Source organism: Microcaecilia unicolor, chromosome 8, assembly GCF_901765095.1.
Source record: "Microcaecilia unicolor chromosome 8, aMicUni1.1, whole genome shotgun sequence".
Classification (NCBI taxonomy): Eukaryota; Metazoa; Chordata; class Amphibia; order Gymnophiona; family Siphonopidae; genus Microcaecilia; species Microcaecilia unicolor.
The window spans coordinates 97393152-97415342 of record NC_044038.1 but is presented as its reverse complement, the minus strand read 5'-3'; positions in this window follow the sequence as shown (position 1 = coordinate 97415342).

Genomic DNA, 22191 nt, shown 5'->3' with positions numbered 1-22191 from the left:
CCATCAACAGAAATAGAAAACGGGGGGGGGGGGGGGGGGGCAGGGAGGTGGGTTTGGGGGGGAAAATGAGAAGCTCGGTTTTGGTCATATTTAATTTCAGGTGGCGTTGAGACATCCAGACAGCAATGTCGGACAAGCACGCTGAAACTTTGGTTTGGATGCAAGGTGAGATATCAGGGGTAGAAAGGTAGATTTGGGAGTCATCAGCATAGAGATGGTAGGAAAAGCCATGGGATGAGATTAATGAGCCAAGGGAAGAAGTGTAGATAGAAAAGAGGAGGGGACCAAGAACAGAACCCTGAGGTACGCCGACAGGCAGAGGGATAGAAGTAGAAGAGGATCCACCAGAGTGAACACTAAAGGTGCGGAGGGAGAGGTAGGAAGAGAACCAGGAAAGGACAGAGCCCTGGAATCCAAGTGAGGACAGGGTATCGAGAAGTATGCTGTGATCGACAGTGTCAAAAGCAGCGGAAAGATCAAGAAGAATGAGGATAGAATATTGACCTCTGGATTTAGCCAGTAATAGGTCATTGGAGACTTTAGTAAGCGCAATTTCGGTTGAGTGGAGAGGGCGAAAACCAGATTGTAGTGGGTCAAGAATAGCATGTGAGGAGAGAAAATCAAGGCAGCGGTGGTGAACAGCACGCTCAAGTAATTTGGAGAGAAAAGGAAGGAGGGAGATGGGTCGGTAATTAGAGGGACAAGTAGGGTCGAGTGAAGGCTTCTTAAGGAGAGGTGTGACCACAGCATGTTTAAAGGCAGCAGGGACAGTTGCAGTGGAAAGTGAGAGGTTGAGAATGTGACAGATAAATGGAATAAGAGTAGGAGAGATGGCATTAAGAAGGTGGGTGGGAATGGGATCAGAGGAACAGGTGGTACATTTTGAGGAAGAAAGGAGAAGTGTAGTTTCCTCAATAGTAACTTCAGGAAAGGAGGAAAGGGAATGAGGGGAAGGAGAGAGAGGGGAACGTGGAGGGAGAGGTGCTGAGGTAGAGAAAGCAAGGTTTATCTTTTGAACCTTGTTGTGAAAGAATTCAGCAAGGGTCTGAGGAGATAATGAAGGGGGAGTTGGGGGAGGGGGCACCTTGAGGAGAGAGTTCAATGTGGTGAAGAGAAGTCGAGGATTAGAGCCAAGAGAGTTGGTCAGTTGGATATAATAATCTTGTTTGGCACGTAAAAGAGCAGATTGGAAAGAGGTCAGCATGAACTTAAAGTGTAAGAAATCAGCAAGGGCCCGAGATTTCCGCCAGAGGCGTTCGGCGGAGCGGGTACAGGAACGTAGGTAGCGGATATTAGAAGTCAGCCAAGGTTGGGGTTTTGTGCGCCTTACAGGGCGGGTCATCAAAGGTGCAAGAGTGTCTAAGGCAGAGGATAGAGTATTGTTGTAAGAAGAAACAGCCTCGTTGACAGATGTGGATGGTGCCACAGTAGAGAGGAGGTTTGAAACATGGGAGGATAGAGATGAGGGGTCAATATCGTGAAGATTCCTAGATAAATTAGATAGGATAGGACGGGACTGGGAGGGAGGAGATTTAAGTGTGAAAGTTATAAGATGGTGATCAGAGGAGGGATGATCAGAGGCAAGGAAACTAGAAGGTGAACAGTTGGAGGAGAAGATGAGATCAAGACAGTGACCATTTTGATGAGTGGGGGAGGTGGAGCATAGTTGGAGATTAAAGGACGACGTTAAAGCGAGTAACTTGGAAATATAAGAGTTGGAAGGATCATTAGCAGGAATATTAAAGTCACCAAGGATGAGAGAGGGGGAGGAAGGATCATGGAAGAAGGCAAGCCATGCGTCAAAGTCACTGAGAAAGGATGAAAGGGACTTATCAGGGGGACGATAAATGACCGCTATTCGAAGAGGCAGAGGAGAGAAAAGGCGGATAGAGTGGACTTCAAAGGAGGAAAAACAGTGAGATTGAGGTGGAAAAAGGGGTTGAAATCTGGAGGAAGGAGAGAGAAGTAGTCCAACACTGCCCCCACGGCCAGCAGGGCGAGGAGTATGTGAAAATAGATAACCACCATGGCACAGGGCTGCGACTGAAGCAGAGTCATCAGGGCAGAGCCAGGTTTCTGTTATGGCGAGCAGATGGAGGTGACGCAAGATAAAGAGGTCCTGGATATAGGGGAGTTTGTTACAGATAGAGCGGGCATTCCATAGGGCGCAAGAGAAGGGCAGAGAAGAGGAGGGGAGTAGAGGAATAGAGATGAGGTTAGAGAGGTCACGGTGAGATCTGTAGAGTTTGGATAATAGTTGGTGAGGGAGGGCCAGGATTGGGATTGATGTCACCAGCTGAGAGTAAGAGAAGGAGTAAAAGAGAGCGGAGGAGAGTAGGAGAGGTGTGGCCACGAAGGCGTCGAAGGCGAGAGGTATTTAGGTGGAATGGGGAAGGCAAAATGGAGGGAAGAAAGAGACGGAGATTAAAAGCCAAGAGGGAGGAAGAGGGTAGGAGAGAAGGTGAGGTGATGAAGTCAATGGATGGGAAGTGAGTTCCTGTAGCGGAGAGAGGTAGGGGGTGAGGGAAAAGATTAGGAAGGGACAGAGCTAGGAAGAGAATGTGAATAGGGGCCATAAATGATTAAGGTACTTTAGCAACTGGAAAAAGATTAGATACAAAGAGAAAAATGCACCTAGAGCGGAGGCCCTGAGTGGATCGGAGTGGACCTGGGTGTCACCCCGGAGAAGGTTGTAAGGATATGCAGATGAGCTGCAAGTCCTCCACAGCACCTGAAAGGCAGCCGGTGGTAGAGCTGGGCACCTCTCAGCTGAGGAAAGGCTTACCAGGGGTTAGGCCGAAGCCAGCATTCCTCCCCCTGAGGGTCGCCTGATCCTGAATCCATATACTGAATCCACCCCTTAGTGTGTGAAAAACAGACTACTACAAAATCTGTTAAAGTGTTTTACGACAGTTTTCCTGTTTGGATGCACTAACCCACTCATTACTTATTTTTTCTAAATATTTTTTATAGGGGGCATGTCACGGGCAGTTGATGGGTGTAGAAGATTTAAGCAGTTAGCGCGTTTGCATTACTGTGCACTAACTGGTTAACGATGGGTTAATATGGGAGCACCTAGCATCTTTACTGCACGCTAATGGCAGCATTAAGCCATGGCCTGCAAAAAAAAAAAAAAACTTTTAAAAATAGGGCTCGTAAAATCTGGGCATAGTGCATAGGAAAGTCAGACTTCAGTATGTGCTATGCCCAGATTTTACCGCCCTTTAGTAAAAGTATAACCTTATGTTCATTTTTTGCTTTGATTTTTATCTATTTATTATCTATCTTGGGGCCAATATTCAGACTACCATGGGAGTTAGCCTGGCTAACTCCCACGGGCAGTGACAATGCCAGATATTCAATGCCGGGCTATTTCTGGTGACTAGCACTGAATATCCGTTTATTTTTGGCCGGTTTAAACATAACCGTCCAAGCTGATAATCGACGCTAAATGGTTAAGTTCAAACTGGCCAAAGATATTCTAGGTATACACATGACCAAAAATGGCTACCTTGCTAAAAATCGGTGGATAGCCTGCTTTATCACATGATATAACTGGTTATCCGTTAGCCGCTAACCAGCAATATTCAGCTGGAAACAGCTGGCCATCTCCCACTGAATATCATCAGATAGCCGACTAAGTACCATTTAGTTGGCCAGGTGCCGTTTCTGGCTAGTTAAATGGTTTTGATTATCTGGGGGCTTGAAAATAGCTCAATAAAAAGGTGCTGTTTAACAGTTTGTTGAGGGAGTCATAGCCATCATACAAAAGCAACACCCAGTGGCTATATTTAGGGTTGTGCTTGCATGGATTCCCATTGAGATTCCCATTGCAGTGCCTAGACTAAATGTAAGTTGGGAGTGATCTAAAGTCTGGGGAGAAATCCTTGGGTAGCTGTGAATGAAGACACATGGAGGGCAATTCTATAACAATGTGCCTACATTTGGGTACATAAGTATTGCCATACTAGGACAGACCAAAGGTCCATCAAGCCCAGCATCCTGTTTCCAACAGTTGCCAATCCAGGTTACAAATACCTGGCGATCCCCAAAAAGTACAAAACATTTTATACTGCTTATCCCAGAAATAGTGGATTTTCCCCAAGTCCAATTTAATAATGGTCTATAGACTTTTCTTTTAGGAAGCTGTCCAAACCTTTTAAAACTCTGCGAAGCTAACTGCCTTTACCACATTCTCTACTACTACTACTACTATAAATCATTTCTATAGCGCTACCAGTCATACATAGCGCTTTACAATTGAACATTGTAGCTGGGTCCCCCTTCCAAGGCCCAGCCAGGCTCAACCCTGCTTAGCTTCCTTCTTCATCCAACTGTTGCCTTGCTCCACACCACCTTGGTCTGTTCTGGGACCTCAGCGCCAGACCCCCTGAGAGCTTGCAGGACTTCCTCCTCTCTCTATTGTTTCCACAGAGGCTCAATCAAGGCAAAACGTTTATAGAAAAAAAAACTTTATTTTCTTGCTTCCATTCAGCATAGACACAAAAGGAAAACACCTTACTCCCAGGTTGTTAGGTTTGCTGCCAAAGTCCCATTCAGGGTTTAAACAGTCCATATAACTTCACTTTAGCCAAAATTACTTCTTTTAGGGAACAGTACATTATCAGAAAGAAAACACAATAGCTTGGTAGGTTGCAGGTCCAGACCTTTCCAGTATGAAACAGTTTACACAGTCTTTCTTACAGCAAAGCTACACAGCTTTGGTCCCACCTGGTTCAGACTGGGGTTTCAATTGTGCCCAGCCCTCTTTCTCTCCCAGGGGCTGCACCTGTTTCCTCTTTAGTACAGATCTCCCCCAGCGCCTCAGTCTCTCTCCTCTGGTCTTCCACCAGTCTCTCCAAGGCACAGCTAGCCACCCTCTTACAGCAGCTTTTCGGGTTTGAGCCAGAGCTCCGATCTCCATCTGTTCCTCCTCTTGTCCTTCAGTAACCTCCATTTTATCCTCCTCTTCAACTTTAACCCGGCCAACCTCTCTGCCTCCGGTAGCGCAGCTTTCTGAATGTGGGTGTTGTGCACATGAAGTCTGCCCCGTTGGGGTTCCCCGGCTGCCTGCACCCCCCTTCTGCCTGCCTTCCCGGATCCCCTTTCACCTACCCTCTCACATACCCCCATCCTCAACTGATTGCTAGGGACTTCTATTTCTTCACTAGCAATCCGTGACAGGACATCGGCATTGGTTAAAAGCCTACCTGCCCGGTGCTCCACTCGGAAGCGGTAGGGCTGCAGGGCCAGGTACCACCGGGTAAGCCGGGCATTACTGTTCTTCATATGCCCCAACCATTTGAGAGGAGCGTGGTCAGTCACCAACGTAAATGCTCGGCCATCCAAATAGAAGTGACAGGCCTGTACGGCCCACTTGATAGCCAAACATTCCCTCTCAATGGTGGAATACCTCGTCTCATGCGGTAACAACTTGTGACTCAGGTACAGGAGGGGATGTTCTTGTCCCTCATGGAGCTGGGATAACACTGCCCCCCAACCCCACCCCAGAGGCATCTACCTGGAATACGAAGGTTTTATCAAAGTCCACTGCCCTTAGTACTGGTTCCTGACACAATATCGACCTTAACTTATCAAAGGCCCCTTGACTTTCCCCAATCCACTGAAGCGTGTTCGGGCTCTTGCTTTTCAACTTATCTGTTAGAGGGGCTGCTATTGAGGTGAAATGGGGAATAAACCTCCGATAGTAACCCACTATGCCCAAAAACCGCCTTAACCCTTTCTTATTCCCCGGACGAGGAAACTCCCTAATGCTCGCCACTTTGTCGCATAAGGGAGTGATCTGTCCGTCCTCCACCATGTACCCCAAATATTTCATGCGCCGCTGACCGAAATGGCATTTCTGGGAGTTTAAGGTTAAACCTGCCCGTCAGAACGTCTCCAGTACCCCCCTAAGTCGTACTACGTGGGTGGCCCAGTCCTCACTATGGATGACCACATTGTCCAAGTAGGCTGCTGCATACTCCTGATACGGACGTAATATCCTATCCAACAACCGTGGGCAGGATGCCGCCGCGGAGTGCAACCCGAACGGCATTCTTTTAAACTGATAAAGTCCCACCGGGGTAGCAAAAGCAGTTTTCGGCCGTGCTCCCTCCGTCAGGGGTATCTGCCAATAGCCCTTGGTCAAGTCCAGGGTAGACAGGTACCTGGCGATTCCCAGCTGATCTAGTAATTCCTCAATGCGGGGCATGGGGTAGGCACGGGGTGGACAGGGCATTGACTTGGCGGAAGTCAATGCAGAACCGCCAGGTACCATCAGCTTTTGGTACAAGCACCACTGGGCTTGACCAGGGACTGAAGGACTCCTCGATTACTCCAAAGGATACCATCTCCTTAACCTGCCGGACCACCTCCTGCTGCTTGGGTGGTGAGAGACGATAGGGCCGCTGCCTCACTACCTTCCCTGGTTCAGATATAATATCATGGGTTATGAGAGTAGTCTCCCCGGGACGAGCGGTCAACACATCCCGAAACTCCTCTAAAAGTTCCTGCAGATCCCTCTGCTGGGGTTCACTAAGGCCTGGATCTATCTGGGGTTCACACTTCTGTGAGAACTCCGTAATCTGGGGCCCCAGGTCTTCCTCCCCTTCCTGTATCCCCTGACTCCATAACCCCTTTCTCTCTCGCCAGGGCTTCAGAAGATTCACATGATACGTTTGTATCCGGCCTTGCTCATGCCTCACTGCATAGGTGGTGGGACCCAACTGTTTCTCTGTTGTAACTGGCCCTTTCCACCGGCTCGTGAATTTATGCGGGGAGTCAGATATCAATACCAGCACTTTTTCCCCCCACCTGAAATGTCCGATTGGCACTCCTCCTATCATAATAGGTCTTTTGGGTGACCTGGCTTCTGGCTAGCTCCTGCTGCGCCTCCTCCTGCACCCTCCTCAAGCGCTCCTTTAGATCAACCAAATACCTACTAACTTCCTTATCTTGCTCCTCGGGTGGCACCCACTGCTCTTTTAAAATATCCAGCACTCCCCTGGGTACTCTCCCATACATCATCTCAAACGGAGAGACCTTTAGGGAGGCTTGCACACTTTCACGACACACATACAACACAAAGGGAAGTAACAAATCCCACTGTTCATGATGGATACCGAGTCCCTTTCTTAACAGCATCTTCAAGGTCTTATTGAAGCGCTCCACCAACCCATTGGTCTGGGGGTGGTAGGCCGCGGTACGGAGGTGCTGGATCCCAAATGCCTCCCATACCTGTTTCAGCGTACGGGACAGAAAATTGGTACCTCGGTCTGTTAATACCTCCCTGGGGAACCCCACCTCACAGAAAATCTGTATGAGATGGGAGGCTATGACTTTGGCTGAGGTGTTGCGGAGAGGAATAGCCCAAGGATACCTAGTAGCCATATCCACCACAACTAGTATATAGGAGAAACCCCGCTTGCTCTTGGTAATGGGACCGATCATATCCATAGCCACCCGGGTCATCGGGATAGCTATCTGGGGCAGAGGACATAGGGGGGCTCGGGCAGGCACCTTCTCCGACACCTTTTGGCACTGGGCGCAAGCAGCGCAGAACTGCTCAATACTCTTGTACACCCCAGGCCAATAGAAACGGAGTAACACTTGTGTAAGTGTCCCTTGGACCCCCTTATGCCCTCCCAAAGGGTGATCATGAGCTAGCCACATACCCAACTCCTTGAAACCCTGGGGAACCACTAACTGCTTCTTGGTACCCTCCTCACCCGGAGTCCGGGCTACACGGAATAGTAGCCCCTGGTCAACACTGAATCGCGGGAAAACCTGCTCTTCCTCCTGTCCCGCCCGCTCCCAGGCATACCGTAAGCTAGCATCCGTTTCCTGCTCCTTGTGGAAGTAAGGGAACCTCTCCCGCACCCCCACCGGGTCTTGGGGAAATTCCCCCTGCTCATTCAAATCAGCTCTCCTACGCTTCTGGGCTCGCTTCTTCTGGCTAGAGCTAGGCTTCTCCCTACCCGGGGCCTCAAAAATGTCCATTTGGAATGGGAATACCTGAGAAACTGTGGGCCTATCCTCCTCTCCCTGCTTACTTTGGGCCCGTGTAGTCACCAGTCCTGTCCGACTCCCCAGGTACTGGAAAAAGGGAGCCCAATCTTGCCCTAAAATCAAATTCTGGGCAGCCGGGGTAGTACCGCCACCTCCACCTCATGGGTCCCTGCCGAGCTCTTAATCTGCACCCGATGGACTGGGTATCGTGAGGTAGCCCCATGAATGCACTGGATGTTTATTAACCTACTCCTTTTGCCCTCTCCCTTTTTCCTTCCTTTCACCTGGTCCCACAACCTCTGGGAACACATTGTTTGGTCGGCCCCCGAATCCAGGAGCCCCTCTACCTCAATCCCTCCGAACTCTACCCACTGAGTGAATTGGCCCCCGGCTGAGAAAGGCACATGACAGGTTAACCCCAGTCGGACCCCACAATCCCGTCTCACATGCCCAGGTTTCCCATAACGATAACACTGCCTATCTTCCCCCATTCCCTTTTCCTTATACCCCAGGGAACCCTTCCCTAACATGCTTTTGGGCTGGGAAGAAACCCCCCTTGATCCCCTGAAACATTGAGACTCAAGGTAACATTCCATCCCTTTGACAGCAGTTTCTAATGTTTCACACCCCTTTCTTACCAAGTCTGTCCTCACTATTTCCGGTAGAGACTCTAAGAATTGTTCTAACACCAGCTCTTGTAAAATTTGCATCACTGACCTTTTGTCTGGCTCTAACCACCTCGTGGCAAGGTCCATTAATTTCTGGGCCAGGGCTCTCGGAGTCTCCCCCTCCGACCACCTCCAACTCCGGAACCGCTGGCGATAGGTCTGTTTACTCACACCATATCTGTCCAGGATAGCCTTCTTAAGGCAACCATAGTCTGCTACCTCTGATGGAGCCAGCCCCCGAAACACTGCCAAGGCCTCCCCGGACAAAGCTGGGGCCAAACGATTGGTCCACTGATCCTGGGGCCACGCAGCAGCCAAGGCCACTCATTCAAAGGTTCCCAGGTAGTCCTCGATATCGTCCCTAGGCGCCAACTTGCCCCAGGGTAGCCAGTTCACCTGACCAGGTTCCCCATAGGTTCGCATCCCCGTTGCTCTGGACTCCCCTCCACTTGGGCCCGCTCTCTTTGACACACTCCCTGACTGCACCATCTCTTGTACTAGGTCCAACAAGGGTTGTTGCTGGGCTCTCGAAGCTGCCAGAGAGTCCTCCATGAATTTCTGTGCCAGTTCTTGCTGCTTCTGGAACTGGTGTGCCATGAACGCCATCAGCTCCTTCGGATCCATGATCTCCGACGCCCGCTGGTTCCTGGAAAACACAGAATACAAGACCCAAGTGCCGCTCTTCACACAATATGCCCAATTGAGAGCAAATGATTACTCCCACCCGTTTCACAATCTTTGCCCCAATTCTGAGTCTGCTTACCAGAATCAGGGTAAATATAAGCCTTCCTTGGCAGGTCTTCGATTGATCCCACCACTGCCACCACTTTATAGCTGGGTCCCCCTTCCAGGGCCCAGCCAGGCTCAACCCTGCTTAGCTTCCTTTTTCATCCAACTGTTGCCTCGCTCCACACCACCTTGGTCTGCTCTGGGAACTCAGTGCCAGACCCCCTGAGAGCTTGCAGGACTGCCTCCTCTCTCTATTGTTTCCACAGAGGCTCAATCAAGGCAAAACGTTTATAGAAAAAAAACTTTATTTTCTTGCTTCCATTCAGCATAGACACAAAAGGAAAACACCTTACTCCCAGGTTGTTAAGGTTTGCTGCCAAAGTCCCATTCAGGGTTTAAACAGTCCATATAACTTCACTTTAGCCAAAATTACTTCTTTTAGGGAACAGTACATTATCAGAAAGAAAACACAATAGCTTGGTAGGTTGCAGGCCCAGACCTTTCCAGTATGAAACAGATTACACAGTCTTTCTTACAGCACAGCTACACAGCTTTGGTCCCACCTGGTTCGGACTGGGGTTTCAATTGTGCCCAGCCCTCTTTCTCTCCCAGGGGCTGCACCTGTTTCCTCTTTAGTAGAGATCTCCCCCAGCGCCTCAGTCTCTCTCCTCTGGTCTTCCACCAGTCTCTCCAAGGCACAGCTAGCCACCCTCTTACAGCAGCTTTTCGGGTTTGAGCCAGAGCTCCAATCTCCATCTGTTCCTCCTCTAGTCCTTCAATAACCTCCATTTTATCCTCCTCTTCAACTTTAACCCGGCCAACCTCTCTGCCTCCGGTAGCGCAGCTTTCTGAATGTGGGTGTTGTGCACATGAAGTCTGCCCCATTGGGGTTCCCCGGCAGCTTGCACCCCCCCTTCTGCGTGCCTTCCCGGATCCCCTTTCACCTACCCTCTCACAACATAAAGAAGACAGTCCCTGCTCAAAAGAGCTTACAATCTAAATCAGGACAAACAGACAGGACCACAAAGGATAAGGGAAGGACAGACAGAAGGACACATAAGGATAAGATAAAAGTTACAAGTCAGGAGTCGAAAGCAGCATCAAACAGGTAGGCCTTTAGCCCGGATTTGAAGGCAGCCAGGGATGGAGCTAGACGTAATGGCTCAGGAAGCCTATTCCAGGCATAAGGTGCGGCGAGATAGAAGGAGCGGAGTCTGGAGTTAGCGATGGAGGAGAAGGGTGCAATTAGGAGAGATTTGCCTAGTGAACTGAGTTCTAGGGAAGGAGTGTAGGGAGAGATGAGGATGGAGAGGTAGTGAGGGGCTGCAGAGTGAATGCACTTATAGGTCAACAAGAAGAGCTTGAATTGTATACGGAAATGGATAGGGAGCCAGTGAAGTGATTTCAGGAGAGGGCTGATATGGGCATAACGACTTTGGCGAAATATTAGTCGTGCGGCAGAATTTTGAACAGATTGAAGAGGAGAGAGATGGCTGAGTGGAAGACCTGAGAGAAGCAAGTTGCAGTAGTCTAAGCGAGAGGTGATTAGAGTGTGGATGAGGGTTCTGATAGCGTGTTCAGAAAGGAAAGAGCAAATTCTGGCGATGTTATAAAGGAAGAAACGACAGGTTTTAGCAATCTGTTGAATATGGGCAGAGAAGGAGAGGGAGGAGTCGAAGATGACCCCAAGGTTGCGAGCAGACGAGACAGGAAGAATGAGCATGTTGTTGACAGACATAGAGAATGGGGAAGGGGAGAGGTTGGTTTAGGAGGGAAAATGAGGAGTTCAGTTTTGGACATAATGAGTTTCAGGTGGCGGTGAAACATCCAGGTAGTAATGTCAGAGAGGCAGGCAGATACCTTGGACTGGATTTCTGCCGAGATTACTGGTGTGGAGAGGTAGATCTGGGAGTCATCAGCGTAAAGGTGATACTGAAAGCCGTGTGATGAGATCAAAGCACCAAGGGAGGAAGTATAGATGGAGAAAAGGAGAGGTCCTAGAACAGATCCTTAAGGTACACCCACTGACAGCGGGATAGAGGAAGAGGAGGAACCACTAGAGTATACACTAAAAGTACGCTGTGAGAGATAAGAAGAGAACCAGGAGAGAGCAGAATTCCGAAATCCAAGTGAATTCCAGAGTTTAATTACACGTTGAATGAAGAAATATTTTCTCCGATTCGTTTTAAATTTACTACTTTGTAGCTTCATCACATGCCCCCTAGTCCTAATATTTTTGGATAGCGTAAACAGACGCTTCACATCTACCCATTCAACTCCACTCATTGTTTTATAGACCTCTATCCTATCTCCCCTCAGCCACCTTTTCTCCAAGCTGAAGAGCCTTAGCCGCTTTAGCCTTTCCTCATAGGGAAGTCGTCCCATTCCCTTTATCATTTTCGTAGCCCTTCTCTGCACCTTTTCTAATTCCACTGTATCTTTTTTGAGATGCAGTGACCAGAATTGAACACAATATTCGAGGTGCGGTTGCACCATGGAGCGATACAAAGGCATTATAACATCCTCATTTTTATTTTCCATTCCTTTCTTAATAATACCTAACATTCTATTTGCTTTCTTGGCCGCAGCAGCACACTGAGCAGACGGTTTCAACGTATCATCAACGACGACACCTAGATCCTTTTCTTGGTCGGTGACTCCTAAAGTGGAAACTTGCATGACGTAGCTATAATTTAGGTTCCTCTTTCCCACATGCAACAGTTTGCACTTGCTCACATTAAACGTCATCTGCCATTTAGACGCCCAGTCTCCCAGTCCTCGTAAGGTCCTCTTTAATTTTTCACAATCCTCATGCAATTTTAACAACTTTGAATAACTTTGTGTCATCAGCAAATTTAATTACCTCACTAGTTACTCCTATCTCTAGGTCATTTATAAATAAGTTAAAAAAGCAGCGGTCCTAGCACAGACCCCTGCAGAACCCCACTAACTACCCTTCTCCATTGAGAATACTGACCATTTAACCCTACTCTCTGTTTTTAATCCACAATAGGACAGTACCTCCTATCCCATGACTCTCCAATTTCCTCTGGAGTCTTTCATGAGGTGCTTTGTGAATTGCCTTCTGAAAATCCAGATATACAATATCAACCAGATCACCTTTATCCACATGTTTGTTCACCCCTTCAAAGGAATGTAATATTTATTTATTTATTACATTTGTACCCCACATTTTCCCTCCTATTTGCAGGCTCAATGTGACTTGCATAGTACCATAAAGGCGTTTGCCAGTCAGTTGATAACAAATACAGGTTATATTGTGGTCAAAATGAGGTAGGTGTGTATGAGGCACCGTGATGATGGAAGGGATGAAGATGTATATTGTCCAGTATGATCATGGTTATGTTGTGTTGCTGGATAGATTGGTGAGCAAGATCCCTTCACTAAGCCCACGTTGGCTTTGTCTCATTAATCCATGCTTTTGAATATGCTGTGTAATTTTGTTCTTGTAATAGCCTCTACAATTTTGCCTGGCACCGACGTCAGATTCACCGGTCTATAATTTCCTGGATTTCCTCTGGAACCTTTTTAAAAAATCGGCATTACATTGGCCACCCTCGAATCTTCAGGTATAATGCTTGATTTTAAGGATTAATTACATATTACTAACAATAGCTCTGCAAGTTCATTTTTCAGTTCTATCAATACTCTGGGATGATTACCATCTGGTCCAGGAGATTTGCTACTCTTCAATTTGTAGACCTGTCCCATTACATCCTCCAGGTTTATAGAGAATTCATTCAGTTTCTCCGACTCGTCAGCTTTGAATACCATTTCTGGCACTGGTATCTATCCCAAATCTTCCTTGGTGAAGACAGAAGCAAAGAATTCATTTAATCTCTCCGCTATGGCTTTGTCTTCCCTGATGGCCCCTTTTATCCCTCAGTCATCTAGCGATCCAACCGACTCTTTTGCTGGCTTCTTGTTTTTAATATACGTAAAAAAAATTTTTACTATGTTTTTTGCCTTCAACGCAATCTTTCTTACAAAGTCCTTCTTAGCCTTCCTTATCAATGCTTTGCATTTGACTTGACAGTCCTTATGCTGTTTCCTGTTTTTTTCAGTCATAGTAACATAGTAGATGACGGCAGAAAAAGACCTGCATGGTCCATCCAGTCTGCCCAACAAGACAAACATATGTGTAAACCTTACCTTGATTTGTACCTGCCTTGTTCAGGGCACAGACCGTACAAGTCTGGCAGCAATACTTCCCGCCTCCCAACCACCAGTCCCACCTCCCACCACCGGACCTGGCACAGACCGTACAAGTCTGCCCTCCACCATCCTCGCCTCCCAACCACCAACCCCTCTTCCCCCCGCCTGCTCCGCCACCCAATTTCGGCTAAGCTTCTGAGGATCCATTCCTTCTGCACAAGATTCCTTTATGCATATCCCACGCATGTTTGAATTTTGTTACCATTTTCATCTTCACTACCTCCCGCAGGAGGGCATTCCAAGCATCCACCACCCTCTCCGTGAAAAAAAACTTCCTGACATCTTTCCTGAGGCTGCCCCCCTTCAACCTCATTTCATGTCCTCTCGTTCTACTGCCTTCCCATCTCTGGAAAAGATTTGTTTGCGGATTAATACCTTTCAAATATTTGAACGTCTGTATCATATCACCCCTGTTCCTCCTTTCCTCCAGGGTATACATGTTCAGGTCAGCAAGTCTTTGTTCATACGTCTTGGAACGCAAATCCTGTACCATTCTCGTAGCTTTTCTTTGCACCGCTTCCATTTTTTTAACATCCTTCACAAGGTACGGCCTCCAAAACTGAACACAATACTCCAGGTGGGGCCTGACCAACGACTTGTACAGGGGCATCAACACTTTCTTTCTTCTGCTGATCACACCTCTCTCTATACAGCCTAGCAACCTTCTTGCTACAGCCACCGCCTGTCACACTGTTTCGTCGCCTTCAGATCCTCGGATACTATCCCACCCCAAGATCCCTCTCCCCCCTCAGTACCTATCAGACTCTCACCGCCTAACACATAGTCTCTCTTGGGTTTCTACTCCCTAAGTGCATCACTTTGCATTTCTTCGCATTGAATTTTAATTGCCAAACCTTAGACCATTCTTCTAGCTTCCTCAGATCCTTTTTCATGCTTTCCACTCCCTCCCGGGTGTCCACTCTGTTGCAAATCTTAGTATCATCCGCAAATAGGCAAGCTTTACCTTCTAACCCTACGGCAATGTCACTCACAAATATATTAAACAGAATCGGCCCCAGCACCGATCCCTGAGGCACTCCACTACTCACCTTTCCCTCCTCCGAGCGAACTCCATTTACCACCACCCTCTGTCGACTGTCCGTCAACCAGTTCCTAATCCAGTTCACCACTTCGGGATATATCTTCAGCCCATCGAGTTTATTTAAGAGCCTCCTGTGGGGAACAGTGTCAAAAGCTTTGCTAAAATCTAAGTAGATTACGTCTATAGTGTGTCGATGATTTAATTCTCCAGTTACCCAATCAAAGAATTCAATGAGATTCGTTTGGCATGATTTCCCTTTGGTAAAACCATGTTGTCTCGGATCTTGCAACTTATTCCATTTTCTGAAGGATTTTCTTTTAGCTCTAATAGCTTCCTTCACCTCACTTTTTAACCATGCCGGCTGTCTTCCGTTCTCCTTTTTTAATATGTGGAATATATTGGCTGGGCTTTCAGGATGGTGTTTTTGAACAGCATCCACACCCGATGTAAATTTTTGACCCTTGCAGCTGCTCCTGTTTTTTTCATCATTCTTCTCATTTTGGTCATAGTCTCCTTTTTTAAAGTTAAACGCTAACATATTTGATTCACGTATACTTACTTTCAAAGCTAATATCAAATCCAATCATATTATGATCGCTGTTATTAAGCGGCCCCAGCACCATTACCTCTCGCATCAGTTTTCCACTAAGGACTAGGTCTAGAATTCTTCCTTCTCTCGTCGGCTCCTGTACCAGCTGCTCCATAAAGCAGTCCTGATTTCGTCAAGGAATTTTACTCCCTAGCATGACCTGATGTTACATTTACCCAGTCAATATCGGGGTAATTGAACTCCACTGATTATTATCGTGTTGCCCAGTTTGTTTGCGTCTCTAATTTCTTTTAACATTTCTGCATCCGTCTGTTCATCCTGGCCAGGCGGACGGTAGTACACTCCTATCACTATCCTTTTCCCCTTTACACATGAAATTTCATCCACAGGGATTCCAAGATGTGTTTGTTTCCTGCAGAATTTTCAGTCTATTGATTCAAGGCTCTCAGTTAAATACAGTGCTACCCCTCCACCAGGTCTGGTCCACCCTATCACTACGATATCATTTGTACCCCCCGGTATGATGGTGTCCCACGGTTATCTCCTTCTACAGGTCTCAGAGATGCCTATTATATCTAATTTTTCATTTAGTGCAACATATTCTAACTCTCCCATCTTATTTCTTAGGCTCCTGCATTCGATATAGACATTTCAAACTATGTTTTGTTTGTTCCTATTTACATCATGCTCAGTTCTTGACAGTATTCATTTGCTATCTTTTGTCTGATTTTTATTTAAGGACACCTGATCTATTATGGTCTCTTTTGGAACTCGCTATCAGGATACCCTCTCTTCACTGTTGTGGTGATATCTTGAAAGATACTTATCCTGAAGCATGGGCTTTTGATGTGACTGTCGGCCTTCCTCCAGTTTCTGGGTTATAAAAGCTGCTCTCTCTCCTTTTTAAATGCCGATGCCAGCAGCCTGGTCCACCCTAGTTAAGGTGGAACCACATCCTTTGGAATAGGCTCTCACTTCCCCAGAATGTTGCCCAGTTCTAACAATCTAAAACCCTCCTCCGTGCACCATCGTCTCATCACACATTGAGACTCGGAGCTCTGCCTGTCTCTTGGGCCCTGCGCGTGGACCGGGTAGCACTTCAGAAAATGCTACCCTAGAGGTTCTGGATTTGAGCTTTCTACCTCAGAAAATGCCTAATTGGAGTCTATTCCATAAAGAAAAGAGGTTGCCTACTTTCCTTTAAAGAATACTAGGGTAACCTTGTATGTAAGCATGTTTGCATTTAGGTTTGAGCATTTACACCAACCATAGAGCTGGTGTGAATGCTCACGCCTAGATTTCAGAAATGCATGCATAACCTAGAGTTGCACATGTAATTGTGCAGCCCACCCAGGCTGCCTATGTGAATGTCCACCTTCAAACTTTGCACCACAGCATTTAGGTGCTTTTTTTTAGATATAGTACAGCCAGAATACTGGCATCTGTACACATATCTGCAAATATGCCAACATTCTGATCATTTATGTGCATATTTGGAGCTTAAATGTAGAATTAACTCCATGATGTCAAATCCTAGCTCTCATTCTGATTGAGCTGAGAATCCAAATGAACAGGAAGAAAACATTGGGTAGCAAAGAAAAAGAAAGTGAGAGATGTTTTACTGAGTAGGGGGTTAGCCTAATGGTTAGTGCATTGGCCTGAGACCCAGGAGAACTGGGTTTGATTCCCACAGCAGCTCTTTGTGAGTCTGGGTAAGTCATTTAACCCTCCTTGCCCCAGGTACAAAATAAATATCTGTATCCAATATGTAAACCACTTTGATTGTAACCACAGAAAGGCAGTATATCAAATCCCATCCCCTTTCTCTAGTTGCTCATACACCATAAGAAGTAGTATTATAAATGTGTAAAACCTGTTTTACACACAGAAAGGAGCTTTTAGAACAATGTATGACCATATACACATGTAAAATGTATGCACACAAAGTGCACCTTCTTTACCTGATCTGTGTATAGGCATTCCTGGGGTATAGTATGAGGAGAATGAAGGCAGTATTATGATGTACACACATTTTTTGTAAAACATGCATAGAATATATGCACACATTTACTCCTTTTTTGGACTAGATATAAAATGTGTACATCAGTTTTGCATGCATTGGGGCTGATTCGGAGAGCCTATTTTAAAAAGGCACATAGAGGGGTATTTTCAATATGGCGGCTAAGTTGGACTTTGGACGTTTTATGCTAAATGTCTCAAATCTAAACATGAAATAAGCCCATTTTTGAAAAAAGAAGAACGTCTATTTTAACATAGTAACATAGTAAATGATGGCCGATAAATACCTGAATGGTCCATCCAGTCTGCCCAACAAGATAAACTCATTTTACATGGTATGTAATACTTTATATGTATACCCCAAGTTTGATTTGTCCCTGCCTTTCTCAGGGCACAGACCATAAAAGTCTGGCCAGCACTGTTCTTGTACTAAAAGTACTGAAGCTAACATCGAAGGCCCTTAAAATTTACACTCCATCCCATCCATATCTATTCAGCCACGATCAAGGTGCAGACCATAGAAGTCCGCCCAGCACCGGTTTTACTCTCCAATTATCGGCATCGCCACCCACTCTTTGCTAAGATTCTGTAGATCCATTCCTTCTAAACAGGATTCCTTTGTGTTTATCCCATGCATGTTTGAATTCCATTACCGTTTTCATCTCCACCACCTCCCGCGGGAGGGCATTCCACGCATTTACCACCCTTTCCGTGAAAAAATACTTCCTGACATTACTCCTGAGTCTGCCCCCCTTCATCCTCAATTCATGTCCTCTAATTCTACCCTCTTACAGGCCTTCTTTATCGTGCTCTTAAGATAACCCCTCTGTCTGAGTCTATAGTGTAAATCAGAAGTGTGTTTGTCAAAGCTCTCAGTAGAGTGGCAAAGTCTTTTAAGCCTCAGGAATTACCCCACTGGTATACCATCTTTCTGAGACCTGGCATGAAAACTGTTGTAATGCAAAATGGTATTAGTGTCTGTCAGTTTGCGATAAAGTACATCAAATGCCCCTGATGCACTTCAATTTGTATTCATCACAAGCTAAATATATCAAAAGCATCATCCGCAAGCACTGGCCGCTTCTACAATTACATAATATATCATCGGATGTGTGCTTTGCGTACACTACAGCACGGAACTTAGGAGAGTTTCTGAAATATAAGAGTAATCGTGTGGTCCCCGGTAATATAACTGGCCATGATAGATGTCACAAATGTGTGTATTGTCAGCATGCTTGGACGACTACCACTATTAAACACCCTGTCACTGGATGTGACTTTGTATTACGGGGCAATCCCAACTGCGAGTCCTCTCAAGTGGTATACGGGATTCGTTGTCCATGTGCGAAATGGTACATTGGCCACACTAAGTGCATGGTTAAGAACCGTATAGCGGAGCATCTCAGTAACTTATATCATCAGAAGATGGAAGCCCCATTAGTTGCCCATTGGACACAAATGCGTCATGAGGAGAAGGATCTTCAGTTTGCGGTTTTATTTCAGATAACCTCCACAACAGGGGGTGATGTGGTATCCACTTTGATACACAAAGAGCAACAATTCATATATCAATGGCATACGGTTATCCCTGCCAGGCTTAACAAGGAGATTTACTGGTGGTCTATGTCACACTCTCTGTAGGATTTAAAAAGGAATGGGGAGGGGCTGGTTTTGAGCGTCTGCGCATGCACCGGCATTGTTCTGCCGGTTGGGAGGTTGAGAGGGTAGCTCCTACCACAGGTCTGCTGAAGATAATTTATATATGGGTTATCATATAAAGAAACTTTGATAAGAAGATAGACAATTGGTATATTTGTGTGTGAAATGTGAGGATGACAATTTTCTGGATTTATTTCAGATTTATGTTCCCCTGATGATGCAAACAAGCGAAACATGCCAGCATGTCGGGAACTTAAGTAACTACAAGGAAATGAAAAAAAATTTAAGGCACTTTTCACAAAAAATATGAAGGCAAAATACTGAACTGGAAAGTTAATTCAAGAAGTCAGACTCAGCGTGCAGCAATACCAGAAAAATTGAAACTTACATGCAAAATATCACAGATGCACATTTCAAAAAGCTGACATATTCCAATTAATAAATTCTGAATAAAATACTTTTTTCTACCCTTTGTTGTCTGATCATTTAGTTTTTCTATTTGCTTTGGTCCCAGTGTCTTCTGTTTTATTTATTTTTTGTTACATTTGTACCCTGTGCTTTCCCACTCATGGCAGGTTCAATGCGGCTTATATGGGGCAATGGAGGGTTGAGTGACTTGCCCAGAGTCACAAGGAGCTGCCTGTGCCTGAAGTGGGAATTGAACTCAGTTCCTCAGCACCAAAGTCCACCACCCTAACCACTAGGCCACTCCTCTCCACTTCTGTTTTATGCAGTGTCTTCTTTCCATTTGATATTTTTTCTCTCACCACGTCCACAATCCTCCTGTGTCCTGTCTACCATCTGTAGCCCTGTCCCTATCCTTCCTCGAGTTTCACTATCTGCCCTCAATGTGTTCCAAACCAGCCCTTAAACTCAGCAGTTTACCCTCCATCCATGTCCAGCATTTCTCCTCTCTCCCTTTCCCTCCATCCATGTGCATCTCCTTCCTTTGTCTTTCCTTCCCTCCATCCTTGTCCAGCATTTCTCCTCTCTTCCCTCCCTTTCATCCATGTACATCTCCTTCCTGACTTCTCTCCCCTCCATCCATCTGCCAGCAACTCTCCATTCTCCCCTGCCCTCACCTCCATTCACCCATATCCAGCAAATGTCGTCTGCCCCTCCATCCATCCATCCATGTCCAGCAATTCTTCTCCTTCCCCTGCCCTCCGCTCCATGTCCAACGATTTCTATTCTCTCCCCTGCCCTCCTCTCCATCCATCCATGTCCAGCAACTCTCCATTCTCCCCTGCCTTCTCCTCCATCCATCTCCAGCAAATTTTCTCTCTCCCCTCTCCCCTCCATCAATCCCTGTTGTCCAACAATTCTCCTCTCTCCTCTACCCATCCTGTTTCTTTCCATCCTCTTCCCCATTCTATCCCCCCTCCCCTTTCGCAGCATCTCCCAACTCTCTCTCTCTTTCTGTCTCCTACTGGCAGCCTGGAGGAACCGTGAACTTACATGCTTGTCCCTTTCCTTCTCTGCCTCTCTTTCTCTTGCTTGCTCACTCCCTCCCTCCCCCTACCTGGCAAAGCATAATACAAACGTGCGCGGGGCCATACTCCTGCTGCACGCACCGCTGCCAGCTTCCCTCCTCTGTCTTTCCTCCCCTCCATGTACAGCATTTTCCTCTCCCCCTCCCCTCCATCCATGTTCATCTCACTTCCTCTCTCTTCCCTCCTCTCCATCCATGTCCAGCATTTCAATTCTCTCCCTTCCCCTCCATCCGTGTGTATCTCCTTCCTCTGTCTTTCCTTCCCTCCAACGTTTCTCCTACTCTCCCCTCCATCCATCCATGTCCAGCAACTTTCCTCTCTCCCCTGCCCTCCCCTCCCATCCATGTCCAGGGTAAACCTACAAAACAGATGAGGATGTGATTCCATGTGCCCCAATGAAAGGAGAGTTTAATTCTACTTCCATTTAATTTTAATATATTCCATCGTCTTTATAAACACTAGGCTTCCCAAGGCAGATTACAACCAGACAGTTAAGATGAGCCCATCAGGAAACAGAATATTCTCACTGAAATCTGGCCATCTGAATTGTATAGAATAACAGTGAAGAAAAATGAGCACAAACTATAGAATTTATAATTGCTGTTTCTACTAGCTACAATAATTTTTGAAGTTGTTTTAGTGATATTCAATTATTTATGCACCACCTGTTCCTCAGACCCCATCCCCACCAGCTTACTTAACACCATCACTCATACTGTCACCCCCCCCCATCTGTCATATCCTCAACCTCTCTCCACTGAAACTGTCCCTGACACCTTCAAGCATGCTGTAGTCACACCACTCCTCAAAAAACCATCACTTGACCCTACCTGTCCCTCCAACTACTGCCCCATTTCCCTCCTACCCTTCCTCTCCAAGATACTTGAACGCGCCATTCACAGCTGTTGCCTTGATTTTCTCTCCTTTCATGCCATCCTCGATCCACTTCAATCCGGTTTTCGCCCCCTACACTCGACAGAAACGGCACTATCTAAAGACTGCAATGACCTGTTCCTTGCCAAATCCAAAGGTCACTACTCCATCCTCATCCTCCTTGACCTATCCGCCGCTTTTGACACTGTCAATCACAACTTACTTCTCGCCACACTGTCCTCATTTGGGTTCCAGGGCTCTGTCCTCTCCTGGTTCTCCTCTAATCTCTTCCACCGTACCTTCAGAGTACATTCTCATGGTTCTTCCTCTACCACCATCCCACTCTCTGTTGGAGTTCCTCAGGGATCTGTCCTTGGACCCCTTCTTTTTTAATCTACACCTCCTCCCTGGGCTCCCTAATCTCCTCTCATGGTTTCCAATATCATCATTATGCTGATGACACCCAGCTTTATCTCTGCACACCAGATATCACTGCAGAAACCCAGGCCAAAGTATCGGCCTGCTTATCCGACATTGCGGCCTGGATGTCCAACCGCCACTTGAAACTGAACATGGCCAAGACCGAGCTTATTGTCTTCCCTCCCAAACCCACCTCTCCTCTCCCTCCACTCTCTATCTCAGTTGATAACACCCTCATCGTCCCCGTCTCATCTGCCCGCAACCTCGGAGTCATCTTCGACTCCTCCCTCTCCTTCTCTGCGCATATCCAGCAGATAGCCAAGACCTGTCGCTTCTTCCTCTATAATATCAGCAAAATTCGCCCTTTCCTCTCTCAGCACACCACCCGAACTCTCATCCACTCTCTCATTACCTTTCACCTTGACTACTGCAACCTACTCCTCACTGGCCTCCCACTTTGCCATCTATCCCCCCTTCAGTCCGTTCAGAATT